The 14,527-nt window shown below is 38.1% G+C and overlaps 1 non-coding gene across 1 annotated transcript; it reads left to right on the top strand.

Annotated features, from left to right (window-relative positions):
- Positions 1-367: 367 nt before the first annotated feature.
- LOC145519272 (U6 spliceosomal RNA) lies at positions 368-470 on the top strand. Its single transcript, XR_014063687.1, has one exon. It is a non-coding gene; the product is annotated as a U6 spliceosomal RNA (small nuclear RNA).
- Positions 471-14,527: the final 14,057 nt, after the last annotated feature.

Genomic DNA, 14,527 nt, shown 5'->3' with positions numbered 1-14,527 from the left:
AGCTGCAATTTAGGGTCAGGCAGCAGGATATTGAATAGCTTTTTGAGGATCTTTCTATCTGAGATTCTTCTATGTAGTTTACAAAAAGGATTCTGACAACATGTATGTCTGTCCTTGGATTGTGTGTGGGTGCTCAGTCGCTAAGATGTGTCCAATTCTTTGTGACCCCTTGAACTGTAGTCTTCCAGGCTCCTCTGTCCATGAGATTTTCGAGGCAAGGATACTGGAGTGGGTTGTCATTTCCTCTTCCAGAGGATCTTCCCAACCCAAGGATTGAACCTGTGTCTCCCACGACTCCTGCATTGGCAGGTAGATTCTTTACCACCGAGCCACTGGCTTAGTTCATATAATCAAAAAGTTATGGAGTGCTCACTTCGGCAGGGCATATACTAAAATTGGAACCATGCAAAGAAGATTAGCACGGCCCCTGTGAAGGATGACAACAGATTCATGAAGCATTCCATACTTTTTGAAGGTCCAGACAGTATAAAACTCTTAGAGGAAAACAGGCAGAACACTCTTTGACATAAATCACAGCAAGACCTTTTTGTCCCACCTCCTAGAGAAATGAAATAAAAGCAAAAATATACAAATGAGGCCCAATTAAACTTAAAAGCTTTTGTATAGCAAAGGAAACCATCAACAAGATGAAAAGACAACCCTCAAAAGAATGGGAGAAAATATTTGCAAATGTAGCAACTGACAAAGGATTAATCTTTAAAATATACAAACAGCTCATGTAGCTCAATATCAGTAAAACAACGCAATAAAAAAATGAGTGGAAGACCTAAATGGACATTTCTCCAAAGAAGACATACAGATAGCCAACAAACACATGAAAATATACTCAACATCAATAATTACTAGAAATATGCAAATCAAAACTAAAATGAGGCATCACCCCACACTGGTCAGAATGACCATCATCAAAAAAATCTACAAACAACAAATTCTGGAGAGAATGTGGAAAAAAGGGAACCCTCTTACACTGTTGGGAATGTAAATTGATACAGCCACTATGGAAAACAGTATGGAGGTTCTTTAAAAAACTAAAAACAGAACTACCGTATGACCCAGCAATCCCACTACTGAGCATACACCCAGAGAAAGCCATAATTCAAAAAGACACATACCCCCAATGTTCATTGCAGCACTGTTTACAATAGTCAGGACATGGAAAAAACTTAAATATCCATCAACAGAGGAATGGATAAAGAAGATATGGTACATATATATAATGGAATATTACTCAGCCATAAAAGGAATGAAATTGTGCATTTGCAGACATGGAAAGATCTAGAGACTGTCATACAGAGTGAAGTAAGTCAGAGAGAGAAAAACAAATATGTAAATTGCTTGTATGTGGAATCTAGAAAAATGATATAGATAATCTTATTTGCAAAGCAGAGACACAGATGTGAACAAATGTGTGACTACCAAGGGCAAAAGGGAGGGGAAGGATGAATTAGATTAGGGTTGACATATATACACTATTGATACTGTGCATAAAATAGATAACTAATGAAAACATACTGTTTATCACAGGGAACTCCACTCGGTGCTCTGTGGTGACCTAAATGGGAAGGACATGCAAAAAATGGGATATATGTATACGTGTGGCTGATTCACTTTGCTGTACAGTACAAACTAACATAACATTGTAAAGCAACTATATTCCAATAAAATCAATAAAAAATAGTATGAGGAAATGTGGGCTGATAGGGGAAATGTTATAGATTCAGAAATCTAAGAATTTGTCAATATACTAAACATTACTGAATTATATACCCAAAAAACATTATTGAGAGAAAAGCCATTTTTGATTTGCACATCTGTCAAGACTCTATTAAATCTTACTGAAATGCGTAGTACAAATCTACAAGTCTTTTTCCCCCATTTTGAAATTCAAAAAACCTGAAAAAATAAAAAGATCTATATAACTTGTTTGGTGACAAAACCTCACTTGGCCTAATTATCTGGCAGTAGAAGTTGGCATAAATTATATGAGTCTGTTCTTAGTATTTATTCATTCTTCTTAGAGTGAGTATTAATATATTTAATTACAGTAATGTGGTAATTATAAGGTGATGTCCCAGACCTTTGATGGATTATATGTAATAAGGAATATTCAATGTATTGCCATTCAAAAATTCCACAAAATTGTATATTACAAAAATATCTAGCCTTACAGTTTTCAGACTCTCAGAGTGTCAGCTGTCAGATTGCAGACTTGTATTGACAGAAGACTTGGTTACCTGTGGAATGCTGGCTTCTCTCTCACAGAAGAATGCAAATGTTTCTAATTTTGTTGAACATAACAGATGCTTGATGAATATTGTTGACTTAATGATTTATTACTGAGTAACATATCTGAAGGTGCAGAAGAAGAGGCAGAAATAGATAAATGGAAATGTAAGGAGATAAAGATGTATCTTTAAGGTGAGAGAAGCACAATCAATTTTCGAGGTGAGTAAAGTTTAGAGGAGGTAGAATTTCAAGAGGTAAGTTTTCCAAATGCAAAGGTTTTTAAAAAATACCTTTTCTTTCATAGAAAGCTAAAGTTGATTATTTTTATTCTGTGTTTAATATTGGTCTGAGATTCCTATAATTCCTTTTTCTTTCTTTCTTTTTGGTTGCATGGATGAGGGATGTTATTTCCTGACTAGGGTTTGAACCCATGCCCACTGCAGTGGAAGCATGGAATCCTAACCACTGGAATTCCCTTCCTGTAATTTCTTAAATACTCTGTTTTCTTTATGGACTAAATAATAGGGATAACTATTAAAATTAGATTATAAATCATATCTCAATTATTTTAGTCATTTATTGATCATGAACAGACCAAGTGCCATATATTGATAATTTAATTTAATCCTCACAAAAGCTGTATGAGATAGAAGTATTATTTTTTCCATTTTTCACTTAAGAGCATTTCTAGATAAATCAAATAACTTATCTGAAGTCATATAATAGTAAGCATTACAGCCAGAGTGTTCAACTCAAGCAGAGCCCCAATCTTTTGTTCTTAAACTACTACACTGTACTTTATTCTATAATAACCTGAAATTCGTGGTTAAAAATAAAAATGTGGGCAGCCCTTTAAATAACCACAGAGTATTGTATAATATGTGCTGGGCTATGTTCTCTTATAAGGGCATAGTTGGGAGTTATCAGAAAGCCCACTTGGACATAAGCTATATTGTTAAGCTATATACAGTATTCAGCTGTAATTAAAACCAGGAAGTCCAATAATAGTGCTTAAATAAACAAGCTCACATAATATTATGCTCAGGCTTCCCAGGTGGTTCAGTGGTAAATAATCTGCCTGCTAATGCAGGAGACACAGGAGATGTGGGTTTGATCCCTGCGTCGGGAAGATCCCCTTGCAACCCACTCCAGTATTCTTGCCTGGAAAATTCCATGGAGGGGAGCTTGGTGGTCTATAGTCCATGGGGTTGCAAAGAGTCAGACATGACTAAGTGCGCGCGCGCGCACACACACACACACACACACACACACACACAACATTATGCTCACATAAGAAGTCTGGAGGTAGGTTGTTCCCAGTATGGTTATCGTGGATTAAAGGTGTCAGGTTTAAGAGCCTTAGGATTTTTTTGGCTTTTCTCCTAATGCTCCCAAGTTGCTTGCTGCAGTTTCAGCTTTTGTACCCCCATTCAAGGCAGGAAGAAGGAGAGGGGAAGATGGATTGGCTATGACTACCCTTTTATTCAAGGAAATTAAAAACTTCCCCAGAAGCATCCCAGCAGTTGTCCAGTTATATGGTCCTATGGTCACCCCAGGTATGAGGGAGGGTGGGAGAATGAAGAACCAAGTCTTAGCTGGGTCAGTCCAATCATGGGTAATTATCTAGGACAGGGGTCTGCCAACTTTTTCTTTAAAGGGCCACATAGTAGATAATTTAAATTTTGTAATCCAGATAGTCTCTGTAGCAGCTGCTCAGTTGTGTGGCTGCCATAGTGTAAAAGTGGCCCATAGACAATGTGTAAATGAATGGACTCGTTTGTGTTCCAATAAAACTTTATTTATAAAATGGGCAGCAGAACTGATTTGATGGGAGCTATATTTTACCAGCTCCTAACATGCAACTTGGCACGTTGCCGACAAATGGAGATTCATTTTATGAGTAAGAAAGAAGGGAGGGGATCATGGGTGGAACTAACAGTGATTGATTGAGGATAGAAATATTCTTTTGACTTATTCTTTTCCCCTTGCTTTCCAAGTTTGCAGCTGGAGGTTTTATGCTCTTGTGTTATGAAGTTGTAAAGGTAATAGATGTATCAACCTCCATCGAGAGAGCTTGTGGGGAATTGGTTAGGTAGACTGGAGGCCACCTCTTGGCCCACACACACTGTCAGCTTTTTGTAGTGGATGCCCCAGACTGTTGGGTACCAGAGTGTGGAAGACAGTGATTGCTGCCTTCCCATTTCCCACACTTCTTCCTTATTATTCAGCAAGGGGAAGTAGTGTGCTCTGGTAAAAAAGTTTATTTCCAGCCTCCCATGCTGCAAGAAGTGGTCATGAGCATCATCCTGGCGAATGAGACATGCATGGAAGTTTCTGGGCAAGAAAGGTTTTTAAGGTAACAGCTTCATAAGCATGAACTTTTGCTTTTCTCTCATTTCTCCGTGCCCTTTCTGCTTGGACAGCACCATCTTACAACCACAGTGTAACAAGCATGAGGGTAAGGGCCACTCACTAAAATGACTGAATCGGAGAGTAGAAGCAGCCCAGGAACCTGATAACATTATGGAGCTACTACACCATGGGCAGTTGGACACAAGGAAAAGAAAAATCCCTCAAATTGTTTAATCCATTGCTTACTTGGAGTTTCTGTGGCTTGAAGCCGATTGCATTCGTGACAGATGTACAAGACACACACACAGGGTGTCTTGTGTTCAAAGGAGCAAAAAGAAATGGCTCTCTTTTCCATGTAGAGACAGAGAACAGGACTCCTCATTTTCTGCTTCTAACTCTGTGGTGAGACATTCACATTCTTCCTAGGCAGGGTTAGTCTCTCCTAGTTTTCAATGCTTTCTGGCTGAGATTGTCTTAGTGTGTCCCATTACAGAGAACATGCTGTGAGGTGGTGCCTGGGATCCTGATTTTCCACTTTGGTTCCCACCACACCTTATTTGTTTATTAGGTCACAGATGTGTCTTCAAACCCATTCAAGCAGTGCAGAGTTACTGTGACTGTGTTTCCTCAGCTCAACTCTTGAATGTATTTTAACATGTCAAGCAAATTGACATGGTTGCTTATTCATTCACTACAGAATTAGGAATAGTTCGTAATATTTCAATTGGTGGACAGGCTGGTTACATATTTTCTCCATTTAGAAAAAAAATAACTTTAATTCTACCATGAGGAGATAGCTGCTGTTAACATTAAGTAGTGTTATCTCCTAGATATACATAAAGACAGATACATATATAACATGTACATTCACCTATTTGAAATCTTGATGTATATTGAGTTTTGTATCTTGCTCTTTTTTCACATTATAAAGTGAACAATTCTCTGTTCTCCTATGTCAAATAGTCTTTAAAACATGATTTGTTAGTGGCGGCATAGTATTGCATCATATTACCAGTGTTTTTTTCTTTTCTTTTTCATTATGGTTTATTACAAGGCATTGAATATAGTTCCCTAGCTATACAGTAAGACCTTGCTAGTTATCCATTCTATATATAATAGTTTGCATCTGTTAATCCTGTACTCCCAATTCAACCCTGCCTGACTCCTTGGTAACCACAGTCTGTTCCCTATGTCTGTGAGTCTATTTCTGTTTTGTAGATAAGTTCATTTGTGTCATATTTTAGGTTCCACATACATACAATATCATATGGTATTTGTCTTTCTCTTTCTGACTTGCTTTGCCTGGTATGATAATCTATCCACATAACTGCAAATGCTGTTTCATTCTTTTTTACAGCTGAGTAATCCAACTACGTTTTAAAGCTCACTATAGATAGATGTTTTAGTTGCTTAATATTTGGCCATTATAAAAAATATGAACAACCTTATATGAAACTTTTTCCTTTGTTATATAGGAATAGTTTCTTAGAACAAATTACTAGAAATAAACCTTCTGGAGCAAATATTGACAGTTTTTATACACTGCCAAAAAGCCCTCCTACAGGATAGCTGTTGTTGTTCAGTCCCTCAGTCGTATCCAACTCTTTGCAACCCCATGGACTGCAGCTTCTCTGTCCTTCACTATCTCTTGGAGTTTGATAGTACTGACATTTAATCCCATTAGCAGTGTATATGTAGGTTTATGTGTTTATGCTATTTTCTTCACTTTCATATACACTAAGTTAAAAAAAAGTTTGAAATCATTTCACAGGAAAAAAAATAGTCTTTAGATCTTAACATCTTCTTAATGGATGAGATTGAGCATCTACTTCATATGTTAATTTGGCTATGCTTTATTTCTCCTTATTTCTCTATAACTTGTTTGCTTGTGTATATTTTACTCATGGATATTTTAATTACCTATGTGTTATTGATATATATTCTTTCTCCTCTGTGTTTTTCGTAAGATGCATAACTGTTATTTCCTGAATGTGATGTAATTGTGAGCTTTCTGTGATACTCCTATGAAAATAGCAAATAGTTAAACCCCATAGCATCTACATATAGCAATATTTTAGGTTGAACAAGGAAGATGGTATACTGCTGACATTAGAATTTTTCTAAAAAGCTCCTTTGATATGTTTTCTTCATAAATGACATGCACTTAGAGTGGTGGGGGGAATCCATATTTTTTCTTAAGTCATATAAGTACTGTGAACAGTAAACTGTAATGGAAAATCTCCATTCCTTGGTGTTGCTCCATCATCTGTTCTTGAATTGCAGCTTTGCAGTCTTTTCACAATGCGTCTTCAAGTCCTTAACTCTGAATGCCTATATTACCCTGAATATACCACTTTTTGAAACTCAATATTTGTATTTCTTTTCTTCAGCTGCTTTGAAAGTGGTACCACTTATCTAGAAAGGGTGATAAACAGGCTTTAGACATTTCTTTAAACCAGTCTGATGACTTTAATATCCTTGAAGCTAAAACAAAGTCTTGCATGAGAATATAGTTTTCCATGTTTTTATTATAATCACATATTATAAATTAGGTAACTCTTAAAAGACTGCTTTTCTTAAACCTACCACTTTATTCACCCTTTTGTTTTCATGAAAAATTCTATAATTCCTGGAGAGTTTATTTCAAATGAATACTTTCTAACAGAGTTTAGAAATGCCAAAAAGTCACATTCTCTGCAACTGCTTGCATCTGCTTCTCATTCTCCCCTGACCAGCTCTATCAACTAAGATTCCTCATTGTGAAACCAGAAACTGATGATGTCATGTCTGAGAATTTCATTGTACAGTATTTACAATGGGAAGAAAAGTACTTTTTTTCTTGCTCCTTTCTGAATAAAACACTTCTCTATCTCTCACACTTGCCTAAAATAAATGTGTTCTATGCCTGATTGTTATTCAAACAAGAACTCTATGGGATAACATGAGCCAGTCTCTAATCGAGAAGAATAGGTCAGAGGCATCACACTTCGAAATGAAAATATGTGGTGGCTTCTCTCTTAAAGGAAGATTCCTGTTTTCAAAGACAGAAAAAGGCCAACTATATCCAGAAATTATTTCTGGCTAGTTTACAGGCAACAAACATAAGCTCAGTGAGAGGACGTTTGGTTAGATTACAAGGCATTTTCTTTGCTTGTGTGCTGGTTGTTGCCATCAACTTAAAGCCCTAATACTTGGTATCTCAGTAATTGGTTCTGAGACAGTCTCTCTTTAAGGTAGTCACTATTGGCGCTCAGTCATAAAAGCTGCAATAGCTAGGATTTATCAAGATTGTGTCATGCCCTCACATGGCCTACACTGGTCCATACAGAGTCGTCATGTAACTTAGAAACAATCCCTTCCCTCTGCCTCCCCTCCTCCTCCCCTCAATCTGGTGGGCTCAGGGCTTAGTAAGCAATGGTCCCTTTGTACAGGTTAAAAAGGGTGCTGTCTACCTCTGGGCAGCCAAGGCCTAGAAAGTGGAGTGTGCGCTGGATGTTAGCCTCCACTTTCTGCCTCAGCAAGACACTCGTTTATGATGCAGCCTACACATCAACACGTAGTATAAAGCACTTTATGTGGATCAACTCACTTAATCATGAGAATGAGAACTCTTTGCTTTGAGACCTATTATTGGAAACATTGTGAAGTCACTCACCTGATCAGGAGGAGGTGGAGAGGGAGGGCAAAGGGCACTTGCTAACTTCCTGAGAGTGCCCTAACCCAGGTGAGAACTTAGCCTGCAGGAGATGAAAAGTGTCTTCCATCAGTTCAGAACGTGTGGTATTTATTTGTATGAGACACTCCCCAGGCCCCCTAGAAGTGACGCCCAGTTCAGGCCCAGCATTTACAACCCCAAGAGGGAAGGAGGTATGTTTGTGACAAACTGGGAAAGCAAGCCTAATAAAGAGATGTGACAACACTCACTAAAAGTCTCAGAAAGAGGATAGTGAGGTGTTGTTCACAGGTTACTCAGGGTTGTGTCCCATGGAGCCATCTTTCCCTTTAGATACACTGATGGACTCAGACCTGATGAGATGAAGATCTGAGGAGTGCAAGTAAGTTAGATCCTTAAGTCATCCATGGACTCCAGAGTTTCCAAGGGTTATTTTGTGTCATCAGGTAGCAAGGTGAACAAGGGCAGAACAGGGAAGTCATTCTGAGAACCACATTGGAAATAGAAGAATGTCAGGTGGGCAGTCCCAGGACCACATTGTGCCACACAGGGGGAGTGAATAGGTTGGGGATGTGATTGTCGGAGCAAGGCAGCAAGCATGAGGGGTGACAAGTGCCATCCAGGAGAACTCGTGATCCCACAGGAGAGATGCTTGCTTGGGAGTTCAGATAGACTTCAGACTCACATGCTCTGTTGGAATACCTCTTTTCCCTCTTGGAGAGTGGAAGCATGAACTGAGGTGACATAGACTGGGGTAGATCAGAAAGGTTTGTACAAACAAGAAGCAAGGGGACAAACATCTTCAGGGAGTGGGATTAACTGCAGAAGCTGAGACAGTGTAATGTGTTCAGGAGCCAGACCAAGCTGCTGGAACGAAGAACTTGTCTTGTGGGACAGCGGAGGTCAAGATCAGAAGGTAGGTAGGAGACATTGCAAATGGTGTGAATTTTAGAAAGGGAATTTACATTTCTGGAACATGTTTTATTTGCTGGGCAATTAAATAAACATGAGTTCATTCCATTCTCACCATAAATACCGTTTTGAGTGTTTTTACTTATAACTGCAATTCACATTTTGCTGATGAGGAAAATGAAGTTGAGGGAGGTAAAGTAACTTTTGAGTCTAGGGGTAACTCAGAGATTTGAACCCCAATTTAGCTGGTTCCAAAACCTAATCACTTTTTATTCTCCCATATTGTCAGAATTTAACAAGGGGTTTCTCGAGAAACATAATGAAATTAATGTATGAGGACAATTAGGATAACTATGATGAGTTAGACCAATAAACTTGAGCAGAGAGGGGCATGGAGTGTTTTAGGAAGTCATTCTAATAGAGACTAGACTAGGTTTGTGGTCAAGGAAAAGAGTAAATATAAGGACATTTCAAAAGAAGAATTAGTGGAATTTGGCATCTGGCTGAATAAAAGTTGAAGGAAAGGGAATAAGTGGGTGAAGCAGTGGAAGGGACACTGGATGGGGATTTAGGATGTTAGGTCTGGTTCTTGCTCATAGTGTGAACTTGCAGAAAACGAGGGTCTTTCAACTGCATGTTCTTGTCTGAAAAGCAAAGGAATTAGATTAGGTATCCTTGAAGATTTTACCCAACTGTAGAATTTCATGCATCACTGATTCAAAGATGACTCACTCAAATGTTGCAAGCCTGGGTGGTTGGAAGAACATCCTTTCATTGATAGAAAGGACATCCTTTCGTTAATGGAAATACACTAATAGGAAAGATGGTGGTTATGTTTTTGGATGGGAAAAGCATGTTTCCAGCCTTGTATATAACCATCATCCCAGATGCACCCTGCTATTCACCTGATTCCCCACCAGAAACATCCTTCCAACCCTCTCCATTTACCAACCTTCCATTTTCCAGCCACAGCCCACATTCCAATCCCAAGCTCCCCCTGACACCACACTGAGTAATCCCTTTTAGTCTTGAAAAGTGTCTATAGTTACACTGCCAATCATCCTACTCTTTCTTCCTAAGAGGAGAGAAAGGCAAGACTAAGGAAATCTTTCGCATACATTATTTACTGAAGAAACACTTCTGATTTAATATTAAAAACTATGTATCTCAAAGTCATCATTACAATAAGATCTAGAGTATGTGTAGACACGTTCTCAAAATATTTGTGATTCCCTTTAAACTAGACAAAACATATGAAAATCTAAATTGGCAAAATTGATGAATCAGGAAAACCATAACCTTCTTGGGAAAAGTTTTTCAGTAGAGACTCTCCTAAATAGTGAAATTCTCTAAAGCATTTAAAAGGACTCTAATGTTAAAAATATTACTAGCATAAGAGTTTTTAGGCATTTACACCTGGGGTGACATGGGGTACACTTGAAAATGGAAAGGTAACCATTGTGATAGCATTAGTAATCAACCTGAAACAATGTTGGAGAAAGTAGGATACACCTAATGCTTCAAGATTTTTGCTGATTCAAAGGGCAACAGGAAATAAGGTAATAAACTCTTCCCTGACCTTGCAATTCAGATGAGATTTGAGAAAAAAACAAAACAAAACAGGGAGTGGTGGTGATCAAAGTGAATTTTTAGACATTGCTTGACAAAGACATTTTTCTAATGATTCAGTTTATGTAGCAAACACAGGAGTCCCAGTTTCCACCATATTCTCGCAAAGCTCAGCTGCAAAGCAGGGTTGTACTCTTCAGTTAGACTGAGTAGGCCATTGGCTTTCCATAGATTCTTCATTAGGAAGTTCCTTTGATGTTAAGACATTCTGACTCCAAGAATATTGGTTAGATGAAAACACAAAATCTAGATAATGAAACAGATCTGGCATCAATTCCTGCTTCTATTGCTTACTACATGTGGAGTCAGGCCACTCACATAATTGTTTTTTGTCTCTCTTAGCTTCACAAATTTGCCTCTGATGAGACCTTCCTATAATGAAGTCCAGCAGAATTATTCGATTTTCGAATGGATTTTCAATATCATCTACTTGTCGTGGAATCACAGAGTTGGAGATGAATATCTAAGAAACTCTTTTATGCTGTATAAGTGACTGATACCAAAGAGGCAAAAGAATATACCCAAGTCATACCACTTTCATGGTAGAGCAGAGACCAGGTTTTCAAACTGTGTTTCAACGATGCATGAACACATGAGCTGGTGAAAGACAGAGGAACTCTGGGGAGTGCTAGGTCCACTGTCAGTGCTTAAGAAGACTTAAGAAACCATAACAAAAATAACACAAGAGTATGTCAAAAGAGCAGAGGCAAAGTGAGGACTGAAACTTCTGAAATTGAGATTTAGGTTGCCATCGCCTAAGCTAAGCTCAAGGGGAAAGGTTAACAGGTGCAAACATCCATTCTAACATCGCACAAAGATTCTCCTCTTGGGATCCATTCAGAAGGGGGTCTGTTGGTGGGTTTGGGTACTTTGCATATTATGGCAATTATCTTTATTCAGGGATTAAAGCAAAGATGTTTTATCTTGAATATTTCTGGTAGAAGGGGAAACTGCAAGATTCCAGGACAGTAGTATTGTATATAATTTTTTTTCCCTGATATTTCCACATCCACAACTGCCAATCTCACCTCAGTCACTGAGTTATTTTATTGTTGCCTCCTGCCCATGTTTTTCTTGGCAGCAAAAAAGGAAGAGAAAGGAGCAGGGAGGGAAATAGAGGAAGAAGGGAAAAAGACGGAAGAGCTGGTTCTTTCCCGGCTGTAGGCCATGCTCTTATTTCCTCACTCAAGTCAGCGACTGCCTGTACAGGCAGGCAAAGATGAAGCTCCCTGGCAAGTGAGGGCTCCTAACCTTGCCAAAGTCAGTCCATGAAGATCCTAAGAGAGCTTGCCCTCTCTTGCTTCAAAGAAACCAGCCCCTGGAAACCTTGTCATTCCTTAAAGCTTTCAAAAGCTGATTTTCCAAGTTTGTGTTTTGTATGGACTGGAGGAACTATCTCCATGACAGTTTCCCCCATTATAATTTGATCACAAGTTTTCACCTAGAATTAGACTTGCCAGGCTAGATAGAAATGCCCATTTTCCCCTCTTCAGTAGCGTCCTGGGTTTAACAGTCCTGCCTGTCATCTTCCAAATTATGTGCTACTGAAACAGTTGGACGTTTGTTCATGAAACCATATGGAATTCACATTTTTGAAAGGCCATTCCCTGAAGGAGATAATCATCTTTCCAGTAAAACACTGTGTCAAGCTACAAAGTGATGATTACCTTTGGGTGGGGCTTTGGTATTTCTAGTTGGCAGATAGTTTGTTCTCTCAGTCAAAATGACAGGACATGTGAAGCCTGATTTTCCCCAGCGAATGGATTATTCAAACCTGTTCAAGTAATTAAAAATGAAACAAAGGAAAGTAAAATGTGACATTTTCTAATGTGGTGAATCATACTGTATTTGCACTTTCTCATGCCAAACCCAGGCAGCCACATATTTGTAATCCAACAATAATTGCAGATACTTTCATGTGAATAGTGGTTGTCTTTAAGACATCATTAGATGAAAGATACACAAAAGAATATATGCCCCCAAAACTCACACACTGCCTTGTTTTATGGATTCGACATTTGTAACCCAGTCCTTAGGTTTTATGAGCAGCAGAGCCCTCTCTTTGTCAGATTCACATTATCTTAAATTTTGCATGTTGAACATCAAGTTCAATTAGTGGTTTATATCAGACCAATAAAAAATTTTAAAGACTAACATGTGTTAAATAAGAAACATATTGATGCCATTAAAACACAAGTAAATACAGACTTTTTTTGAGACGTAGAGCCTGGGGCAAGTAGAAAGTGAGAAATATTTCCCAGGCTTATGGACTTAAAAGGTTTCAGTTTGGTATATTTTTCTTTTCACAAAACATGTTTTTTAAGCACTATACATCCATATATTTATAAAGTAGAGTTGTATCCATGTTACACACATCCTTTCCACTTGAGATCTGAGCACTAAGATATTTGAATCATTTCACAATGATTCATGTCCTGGCATGTCTTCTTATTCAGGTACAGTTTTACAGTGAGCTCTACTCATGACTTATAAAGCTTTGTGATTTCTAAATGTTACATTTAGATACAATATAGACTGATTGGTGTCATTCTCCAGAGTCACAAAAATTATGATGAGCTTTATTTCTTCTTAGTACCTGAAAGATACATGAGAAGAGTTTTTCTACCACTCCTGAAGTCTTCAGGTGTCTGCCCGGGTCAATGACCCAGCTGCTATCCCAGTGGCTGAAGAGGTGAGATAAACTCCCTCATAATGGTGCCCTCCAGAACAACCAAGTGTAGAAACATGCAGAGAATGCCCAACTTGGGGGCTACCTGTCAAAGGCTTCCTCCAAGGAATTGTTCGTAGAATAGTGGGGATGTTTTTATAGTTCTCATAGAATATATTTTCTCTCTACTGATGGCCAATGCTCATTGTATGAGACACACTTTTAGAGAGCTAAGGTAACCCTCTAGTACAAAGTATATTTTTTATATGTTTGCAGAGAAAAATTGTGTTGATACTGTACACAACCTGGGCTCCCTTCATGGAGAGTGGTACAAAACCATAATGAAATCCATTGAACCCATTGTTTGGAGACCTGGGAGTCTTCCAAAGACACGCCACTCTCCGCAGTTATGCTATCTAGTGGACTTAAGTCTGTGATGTTCTCTCATCCTGAACAAACAGATCTCAAAAGGAGCTTAATAAGGTTAGATAAGTAGTATTGAGAGTTGAAAGGAAAAGATTCTAGATTGTGGAAAGAAGATATATAAAACTAATTTTTCTGTTATATGGTGCATTTTCTTTTGGGGAAAATTAAGCTTTAGGAGAGGTTAGGAAGGTTTGCATATATTTCTAATTGCCACTTAATTAATGACAAAGAAACATAAAATCACTAAGTTTCTTAAGATTTTCTCTAAGACTTGAATACAGAGACTAGTAAAGCAATAGTATTTGGAAATAAAACTGAGACACGATTTAGGGGGAGTCTGTTGATCTTGGATTGGATTCAGGTTAGCGGTCTAATAAGAGTCGGAATGTTTACCTCCACCTTATTATTCCTTTTCATTCAGGGAAATTCTGGGTCACTTCGACCCCTCTGGTTGGCACAAAAGTAAAGAACCAAGAAGTACTTTTAATTACTCAGCACATATAAAGAGTTTATTTTCTATGGCAACTATGCTATTAAGTCAAACAAACAGCTAATAAAATAGATTTTACTAATTCTCTATCATGTAGTTGACAACAGAAGATGAGATTCTACCTTTTATT

The sequence above is a fragment of the Giraffa tippelskirchi genome, chromosome 8 (genome assembly GCF_054371585.1).
Source record: "Giraffa tippelskirchi isolate mGirTip1 chromosome 8, T2T-mGirTip1v1.2.pri, whole genome shotgun sequence".
Lineage (NCBI taxonomy): Eukaryota > Metazoa > Chordata > Mammalia > Artiodactyla > Giraffidae > Giraffa > Giraffa tippelskirchi.
This window is presented reverse-complemented; position numbering and strand designations above follow the sequence as displayed.